Here is a 10,295-nt window from a genome sequence, read left to right as displayed (position 1 = left end):
GGTTAAGGAGAAGAGATGTAATAATATCTGCTTTAATACATAAGGATTATTTTCACTAATTAATTTGATATTTTATCATGTCTGCATACGAAAAGAGTTAAGTCCAAATGATTATTTTAAATTTACCAGATGCCAAGGTATTGTAGTGAGAGGTAAACCACAGCAGAAAAGGCTTGAGATTTGGAACCACAGGTCTTGGTTCCATACCCAGCTCTCCGTTTCCTTTACATGTGACCTTGGATAAGTCACCTCCTAAGTAAAAAAAGGGCATTGTAGTAAATGATCTCTAAGATTCTTTTCAATTCCAAATGCTATTATCTTCACAAGAAAATGCTAGAGGTCAAGTGTGTACTTTAGTTAAGACAAATTATTCCTATTTCCTTATATAACTTCCATGTGGCAATTTTGTCCACAGGCCTACATTGCCATTTTTCCTTATGTTCACTCACATTATGTCTTCTCCCTTCTTCTCTCTGTAGAAGGAGGTAATCCTTGTTGGCATGCCCATTTCCTCTCTTTTCATTTAAAACCCTTACTTTTCTCAGAATGGAATAACCTCATGCAAGAGTACCTGATGTCTACAACACAGATGCTATCATATTTGTTGCTCCATAAGTTCTTCTCTCACTGATATCTCCTGGAAAACAGAATTTGCTCTCCAACATTCAATCAACTCCATCCTGAACCCAATTCAAAATGCAAAAATTTGCTCTTCCATTAAGTTTTCAGTCCAGTTTTGAATGTTGTTTCTTTTAAACACTCATTTCACAATGTGACTAAGGCTATCCCGTATAACATGCTGTACTAGTTTTTGAATGTCTTATAGCAGAAAATTGACTATCACAAAATGGTATGTAAAGGACTCCACAAAAGTCTTCATCTATACCCAAATGGTGCTAGAAAAAAAGGCTCTGCCATTTCCTACAAGGTTAAAATACTTTTGAGCACAGGCTTGGACATGGACAGTGTGTCTGCTCTCCAAGAAACAGCCTTGCTATAAGTGCTGAGGAGCTAATAACCAGAAAGTGGTTTATCAGGTAATGATTTTTTTGGCTACAGCTACTCATGAAACCATTTAGTAAATGCAATGAGATTTGTATTTATAGAGAGACGATCCACAAAAAATCATAAAGCCTTTAATTATTAGTGTATACATATCCTAGAAAAGATGAGAATCCTAGGTTTGAAGATCTAGAACTGGAAGAAACTTTAGAGGCCATGTAGTTCCCTCAAACCCCCATTTTCTAGTAATAAACTGAGTCCCAGAGAGGCTAGGTTACTTTGTCCAGAGAAATACAGTTAGCAAATGTCCAAAAGGAGTTGAATAGTCCTCAACTCCAAGGTCAGTACTTTATCCACTTCATGCTAGGTTGAGGTGGCAAGCTTACTATGGAAATTCAGTACAAATAAATTTTCCAATACATGTCATAAATTTTACAAGATTTTGAGCTAGAAGGGATCTTATACCTCACTGAGTCCAAGAGTTCTTAACTTATTTTGTTTCATGGACTCATTTGGCAGTCTAGCTCATGAATGGCTACTGAAAATAATATTTTCAAATGCATTCAGTTAAAATAATAGAACTACAAAGGAAATCAATTATTTTGAAAAACAGCTGTCAAAATATTTTTTTAATAAGTTCATGGACTTCAGAATAAGAATCTGATTTAGTCTGATCCTTTCATTTTTAAGAAAAGAAAATTGAGGCCCAGAAAGATAAAGATACTTGCTTCAGAACACCAAGGTAACTAAGTAGAAGAGTCAGTATTTGAACCTAGGAATTCTGGCAGCAAAAAGATGCCTTTTTGGGATGACCTGATTTAGAAGCGGAAGGATCCATAGATATCACTTAGTTCAATGCCTTCATTAAACAAACAAGGAAACAAAGGCCTAGAAAGATTAAGTGGCTTGTTCATGGTCACATAACTCAGTAGCAGAAACATGATTTAATCTAGCATTACACAAGGTTCTATGATTCCACAACCATAATTTTACCCACAATACAACTTTCTGTGTTCCAAAGATCTTTGCTTTTAGCCATACAAACTGAAATACTGAAATTTGCTGGAATGATGGCAAGTCTCTATCCATTATACTATTCTATCTTGTAGTAGTAGTAGTAGTAGTAGTAGTAGTAGTAGTAGTAGTAGTAGTAGTAGTAGTAGTAGTAGTAATAGTTGTTGTTGTTGTAGTAGTATCCATAATAATAACTATTCAAATGTGAGGCTTAATATTTTAAGAATTATTCTTAGACTATGTAATATATTCTATATTTTGAAAATCTCATGAAAATTTTTCACAAAAATTTTAAAAAATTATTCTTAGCTATGATTTACAAAATAATGCAAAATCTGGGCAGGCCAGAGTCCATTGAAGGGGAAAAAAATTCAGAAATGTTATTTGGTCTTTGATTTTCTCCCTAAGTCAAAAATACCAGATCTAGGAATTCATGTACTTTTTTCTTAAACTCTTCCCTTCTATCTTAGAATAAATACAAGTATTGGCTCCAAAACAGAAGAGTGGTCAGGGCTAGGCAGTTAGGGTTAAGTGACTTGCCCAGGGTCACAAAGCCAGGAAAAGGGTCTGAGGGCAGATTTGATCCTAGGACCTCCCATGTCTAGTCCTCCTTTTCTACTCATTGAGGCACCTCATGTATTTTTGAGTGATCAGTAAATGTCACTTATAAATTCTGCTATATTCAAAGCATGAAGAGCCTTTTCATAGTCAGTTATAATGTCTCATAGTTATCTTTGCATTCATCAGCTGTGTTTTACCTCTAGCTATCTTAAATACTACAAACGGCATACAGAAATTCCAGTTCTTGTAATTCCTTTTAAACCAGCTCCTCTTCCCCTGTACTGTTCTCCATTCTTACAGGGGAAAAAATCACCTTCATCGTTGTGAGAATGTCAGATTATCTTAATGTACCATTATTGGTCATACATAAGTAAATATAGGCTTGGAATCAATGGCCTTTACAACACATGTAAATGTAACAACAGTATAACATTTTATCTTCATTATGTGGAAGAATACATGTTTAGTCTTATTGAAAACGTACTGTGGAGGCGGCTCTCATGGAGCCAGCTAGCGCGAGGTCGGGGGAGTGCTTAGCCGAGTGTCGTGCCCTGCGCTGCCCAGACTAGCGAACAATACAGAGTTTACCATGGCTAAAGGTGACCCCAAGAAACCGAAGGGCAAGATGTCTGCTTATGCCTTCTTTGTGCAAACTTGCCGGGAAGAGCATAAGAAGAACCCAGAGGTTCCTGTTAACGTCGCAGAATTTTCTAAAAAGTGCTCCGGAGGTGGAAGACTATGTCCGGGAAAGAGAAATCCAAGTTTGATGAGATGGCAAAAGCTGATAAGGTACGATATGAGAGAGGAATGAAGGACTACGGACCAGCAAAAGGTGGCAAGAAGAAGAAGGATCTTAATGCACCCAAAGGGCCCCCGTCTGGCTTCTTCCTCTTCTGTTCAGAGTTTTGTCCCAAGATCAAGTCTACAAACCCTGGCATATCCATCGGGGATGTGGCAAAGAAGCTTGGCGAAATGTAGAACAATCTCAGTGACAACGAGAAGCAACCTTGTAATAATAAGGCAGCCAAACTGAAGGAGAAATATGAGAAGGATGTCGCAGATTATAAGTCGAAAGGGAAGCTCGATGGGGCAAAGGGGGCAGCTAAAGCTGCCTGGAAAAAGGTAGAGGAGGAAGACGAGGAGGACGAGGAGGATAAAGAAGATGACGAAAGAAACTGTACCATATTCTGTCTCCATGTGAATACCATAGAGTAGGGGAAACACCATAAATGAAACACCTCCTTTGTGATGGTGTCGATTGCCCTCATTAGGCTTAATTGGCTTCTGATCACATAGCTTCTCAAAAGTGCTTCTAGATAGACATTGGAACTGGTTTCCATGAAGTGGCCATGGGTATCTCAGAGCACCCAGAAACTGTTTCAAAGTTGTACATATTTCCAAACATTTTTAAAAACGAAAAGGCGTTCTCGTGTTCTCCTCACTCTGTGTGCACTTTTGTTGTTGGTGTAAAAGCATTTACAAATGTTTCAGGCATTTTTTTTTATTTGTAAGGTGGTGTTTAACTATATGGTTACTGGCTAGAAATTTGAGTTATAAACTGTACATATCTTTAGTTTGTAAAAACAAAACCCCACACCCCTAGCCAGATTCTTGGGGTCCAGGTTTGAGGGGGCATGAGGCTTGGCTGCCTTTCCTAGGGAGCTGCAACCCAAAGCCTACACTGTGAGGGTAGATTGCAGGTAAACTGCAATGGGTGTCCATTTAGTTAACAAGTAGTCCTTCTGTATATATAGTGGAATAGCACCCTGCTCCCATTCTTAGGTGTCAAAAGTGGGGGGTGGGGGGCAGCTGACATGAGAAAAGTGTCTGGATTTTTGGTTTTCTTTTTAGTTGAAGTGCAGTAGTTTTAAATGGAAAAACTGTAGAGTTCCTTCTTGTTTAAGTAAGTCAAACAGAAAGCCAGGCCAATGATGCAAGAAAAAAAAAAAGAAAAAGCCTGTCCTTAAACAAAAAATTTAGAATGTTTTGGGGGGGGGGGGGGGAGGAGATTTGTATGTTTAGAATGCTGAAATGTCTTTTGAAGCAAAATAAACGGTATTACACTTTAAAAAAGAAAGAAAGAAAACGTATTGTGGAACATAGTATGAATCGAGGAAACATGAAATGAACTAAATTTTACATATTATTATTTTGAAGTATTCAGGATAATTCATATAAATACAGCAATCAAATAATGAATTCGGATTATTTTTGTAGTTATACATAATAGAATTCAAGATTCTTAAAGCTTGAAGGCCTTAATGATCACAGGACCATAGATTTAGAGCTGAAGGGAACCTTAGAAATCAGCGAGACCAGGCTCTGCAATTGATAACAGCTAGAAAAACTTGAGACTAGGAGAAAATCCCAGAATTTCAAGTTGGAAGAGACTTGAGATCAAAGGATCATAGATTTAGAGCTACAAGAAAATATGAGGTGTCAAGAAGTTAAGTGACTTGCTTAATACTAGTGCTCCTTCCATTACACCAATCTCCTCCTCCAATCCACTAGTCCAACTTCCTCCTTTTACAAATGAAGAAAGTTAGGCTCTGAGAGGTTAGATGAACTATGCGCCCAAGGTTCCAGAATAAGTAGGACAGAGTTGAGATTCAAACTCAAGTCTTAAAACCAAATATGGTATTTTCCCACCTCGCCCGACCCCACCCCTGCCACACTAACTTACAACTGCTTCCATGGGTGAACATGTATATCTATCCTTCTTGAGGATTTTGCACTTTTGCTCTGAAGGCTATAGGCATGGTAATTTATGTGAAGCCCAGGAAGGATATTTATTGTCCCGATAGTGAGAGGTTGGCTCTCTTCTATTGATGAAAAAAAAATATATATATATATTTAAAAAAAAAAACATGACAACATGTATGGTAAAATGATAAGAGTAATAGATTTGTGTGACCCAGCCAAGTCACTGCCTGGCCAAGTTGCTGCTTTGATCTAGGTTAGAGTTTTTTAATTTCTAAAATGAGAGGGTTAGACTGGATGATTTCTAAGAATCCTTACAATCCAAATTCTATAATTCTAATATCTGAATAATCAAAGGAATATGACAGATTTCTGCTTTTCTAAGCAGAAAATCTTTCAAAACAGACTTGTGACAAAGATATAAAAAACATTCTTTAATACTTCATGGATCTGTAATTTTACCAGAATAGGTACCATCTCTACTGACAGATTACAACTCTATCACTCAGTAGATGAGGGACTATTGTTTTGGTTTAAAAGTTAGTAATAAAAAATTTGAAGCCAATTTAGTGATAAGGTTCTCCAGCCTTTTCTAGGCCCTCAGACAACAGAATTACAACACTGGGGCCTCTTTTTGAAACCTCTCAATTTTGATAAAATCTATACTCTGCTGTCATAGCCTTTGAAATCTCAGTATCATTTCCATACTACAAGGCAAAACAACTAAAAATTTATTTGAAAAATACCTTACATTTTTATATACTCAATACTCCAATGGACTTGTGATTTTACCTATGTAGGTATTCCTCCATTACCATAGATTATACATCACACATGCCATCTCAGTCTCTGAAATTCTCTTTTATGTTCTTCCAAAGATCTTTCACAGAAAATCCACTCAATATGCTAGAGATTTTGTAGGGTAAGGCTTCTTAAAAAAATTTTTTTGGTTCCATGGATCTCTTGGCAATCTGGAGAAGTCTACTGATTCTTCTCAAAATAAAGTTTTTAAATGTATAAAATTCATAGGATTACAAAGAAAATTATATTGAAATAAGAATGTATTTCTCCCCATCTAAGTTCACAAGCCTCTTGAATTAAGTTAAATTGAATTAAAATCCATTAATACCAGTTTAACAAACCTTACTCTGGGCATTTTTACATCTCATAGCAATGGGGTGAGTACTGGAATTAACCATCTGATATTTCTTAATACAAAATGTTATCTACTTTCTTTTCCCTGATATACATCTTTTCTTGATATCAATATTTTAAACATAACTGAAAATATACTGTAGCCTACACCACTGGGGATGTCTTTTCATAGAAGCCACAGTGTTCCAATATCCACCATCCAACAGCACTTCTGAGAACATTTATGTTGTTGCTTTTTTATTCAAAGATTTTTTTCTCAATTACATGTAATAACAACTTTCAAAATAAGTTTTCCAAAATTATAAGATCCAAATTGTCTCCCTCGATCCCTTCTCTCCAACCCCTCTGAGATGGTAAGCAATTTGATCCAGGTTATACATGTATTTTAAAAAAATTTTTTAAGAAAGAGCTTTAACACTAGATAGCAGCTTAGAATTATTTTGTTAAATATCCTCAGATGCAATCTAATTTACTATCTTTTTCCTATTAAATTATAGGTCAAAATCATTTGTCCATCTAGAGTTACTGATTCACTAGGCTAACCATCTAATATGACATAGTATAAACAATAAGAATTTTTTAACCATTTTGTTTTCATGTATAGACTAGTAAGCAATTTGCCTATGAACAATCATGATTTTCAATGAGGAAGAAATGAGATCAACAGATAGACAAAGCCCTCCAAATATTCTGTGAAGAATTCATCTTCCATTTGGACCTTACACTAGATATTTTCCATAATAATGGCAGTCTTTTAGTGAGTATATATCAGTCTTTTAGTTTTGCATGATGCATGATGTTAATAATCAAAGTCAGTGGGAAAAAAGTCGTATTTATCAAAGAAATTTATAGAATCTTAACACATCCATGAGAATTTTCTTGTTGGAAGTGAGTTTACCTAAAAAGGGCAATTAAAAAGAAGTGCCTAGAGGCCTACATTTTCATCTTTATAAAACCTTTACCAAAAGACGTGGCACATATCAAAGGTATCCTAATGAAACTGTGAAAATATAAACTGGCTTTTATAAATAATTCTTCATAACAGACTTTATCCATACAGTTACATAACTAACAAGAACGGTATATAATATATAGAAGAACCTTTTTTATGTATTATTTGCTGATTGCAAAAAAAAAAGTACTTAATGAACCAAAAAAAAATACCCTCTTCTGATAAGATGTCACTATTATACAGAAAAAAAACCCTTAAAAAATAAAACTTATATAGCTGTGGCTTAGGGATAGACAACTTGAAGTCTCAGATAGCTTCTAGAGGACTGAGAAATGCTGAGATTCACACAGATTCTGACAACCTATGTATGTCTGAAAGAGCCTTAAACCCTACTCTTGATGACTTTAAGGCTAGCTCTCTCAACTATGCCTCACTTTGGGTAATTATTATTAAAAATAAATAATTTCTTAAAACAATAATTGTAATAAGGTAATGGTTCATAATTCTGTAGGACCTTCATTTTTAGGAACAACTTTTGTTCTAACAACTTTGTAAGAATGATGGAAGGATTTTTTGAGGCAGCTGGTGGCACAATACATACTAGGCCTAGAGTCAGAAAGGCCTAAATTCAAATCCAGTCTTGGAAAATTATAAGACAATCTGTGTGACCATGGACAGGCCACTTGGTCTCTATTTGCCTTGGTTCCCTCATCTGTTAAAATTGTGGCAATTATGATAGCCATAATAATATATTACACAATATAATTTTTTAAATTGTGATACCATGTACTTCCCAGTGTTGTTGTGTAGATCAAATGATATAATATTCATAAAGCACATAGCACAGTACCTGGCAAAGAGTAAGCTCTACATAAATATTAACTATTATTATTATTATTATTATTATTATTACTCCCATTTTGCAGATAAGGAAATTGAAGCTCAAAGAGGTTAAATGCCTTGCTGAAGATCACTAGCTAGTAAGTGACAGAACTGGCACTCAAATCTGAGTTTTCTGATTCTAAGGCCAGTGAATCAGAGTATTTCCACTATACAACATAAGTCTCCCACCAATCAGTAAAATTGCTCAAGAATTACCTAATTCCATGATGCTCAAAAATAAAGAGAAAAGCTGTCTAACTCTCATATAAGACTTAAGACCAAATATAACTAATGTATAGTGTGTGTATATATGTTTATATATATGGAGAAAGAGAAATATGTATATTTATATATATACATACATACATACATATATATACATATATATATATATATATATATATATATATATATATATATATATAAAATCTCCTCCAAGTCAGTTCAAAAAAGGGCAAATATTTTCAAATAATTTCTTGGATTTCAGAAACACAAAAAATTAGTTCTGATTTTAAAAAAAAGTTAACAGCTACATGTATTTCAAAAAGACACATTAAAATAGGAGAAAGGAAGATGCTTACAATCAAGAAGAGCTCAACTTCTTACTGCTTAACTCTTTATTGAGAAACTTAAAAAAAAAAAAAGCACTCCTCTCTTGTCTGTGTGTGTGTGTTTTGCATGTGGTATGGTACGATGACCATATTTTTAAAACCAGAAATTAGTACACATAGTCTAACAAGAGATATTCCTATTTTAAAGCCTCATTAAAAATGTACCTTGTTTGCTTATAAGTAATTTGTTATAGTTGAAAGAAAACTGAATTTGGAAGTCAAGACCTAGGTTCAAATTCCAATTCTTACATTTACTAGCTAAATAAGCATGAATAAATCACTTAACCCCTCTGATCAGTTCTCTCTTTTGTAAAACAAAGATAATAATTTTTATGCCAGCTACATCGTCATTGTTTTGAGGAAAGCATTTGGCAAACCTTAAAATACTATAAAAATATGTTCTTATCATTACTAAAACTGGAATTGTCCTAGAAAACTTGGAACAAATGGTCACCATAAAAATAGGTTAAGATAAATGCACATAACTAGTCATGCAATATGGAATTCATACTGAGATATTTGAAGAAGTACTGTAATATTTATGATCTGAGCTTCTTTAGTTATCTAAAGGGCAACATGTAAATGCATTATTTTCCCCTGCTGCCCAGTTAGGGGGGAATAAAAGAAACCATTCATTTCAAATCACAAAAGAAATATATATACATTAATAGCAATATATTTTTAGATTTAAGCTAACAATATACAAGATTTTAAAACTGACAAAAGAAACCCTTTCTTGAACAGGATATTTCAGGTGGTAAACCATGGAAATGTCAACTTTGATTTGAGCTAACAAAAAGGAATTTAGAGGATGGATAAGCTCCAGGACCTTTGAATTAAATGAAAGACCAGAACACTCTACAGAATGTCTGCAATAACAGTCTCTACAGAAAATTATGAGGAACTACATAAATCTACCCTCTTCCTCTTCACACAGGCTCATTAAAGCTGTACTGACTCTCTGGGCAGCTATAATTCTGCTGACTGATACCCTGGAATCACCCTGTCAATACCCAGTGGTGTGCTGCCTCTCCAACTATCTCTGCCCCTAATATTCCTCTCTTTGATGGGATTTGCTGACCTTTAATCTGATGCTAGTTTACTCTCATCACTGAAGTGTAAGTCAGAGAGCAATAAAACGGCAACCTCACTGATTCAAAAGGGAGAGCTAAAGCGCCACTAACTGGGAATCTAACCTTTCATAATGGCTCTCTCTTAAAAGGGGAAACACGAAGGGGAAGGGAACTAAAACAAACAATATTCAATGCTGAGCACAAGATTTATTAGAAATCCCTTTGCATGAGTATTAAAGTAGGACAACCGGGCTGTAAACAGGAGCTACACAAATATTTGCTAGGGAGGTCAGTCTTGGTCAAACTATGCTTCTCTGACAATACAAGTCACTGACCAGAGCTGCA

General features: G+C 35.0%; 1 protein-coding gene and 1 pseudogene across 4 annotated transcripts in view; one reads left to right on the top strand and one right to left on the bottom strand.

Annotated features, from left to right (window-relative positions):
• The window catches only part of PBX3 (PBX homeobox 3), a 288,415-nt gene that overhangs the window by 92,253 nt on the left and 185,867 nt on the right, over positions 1-10,295 (bottom strand). The window lies entirely within an intron of this gene.
• On the top strand, positions 3,105-4,270 carry LOC103093740 (high mobility group protein B3-like; annotated as a pseudogene).

The sequence above is a fragment of the Monodelphis domestica genome, chromosome 1 (genome assembly GCF_027887165.1).
Source record: "Monodelphis domestica isolate mMonDom1 chromosome 1, mMonDom1.pri, whole genome shotgun sequence".
Taxonomy (NCBI): Eukaryota; Metazoa; Chordata; class Mammalia; order Didelphimorphia; family Didelphidae; genus Monodelphis; species Monodelphis domestica.
This window is presented reverse-complemented; position numbering and strand designations above follow the sequence as displayed.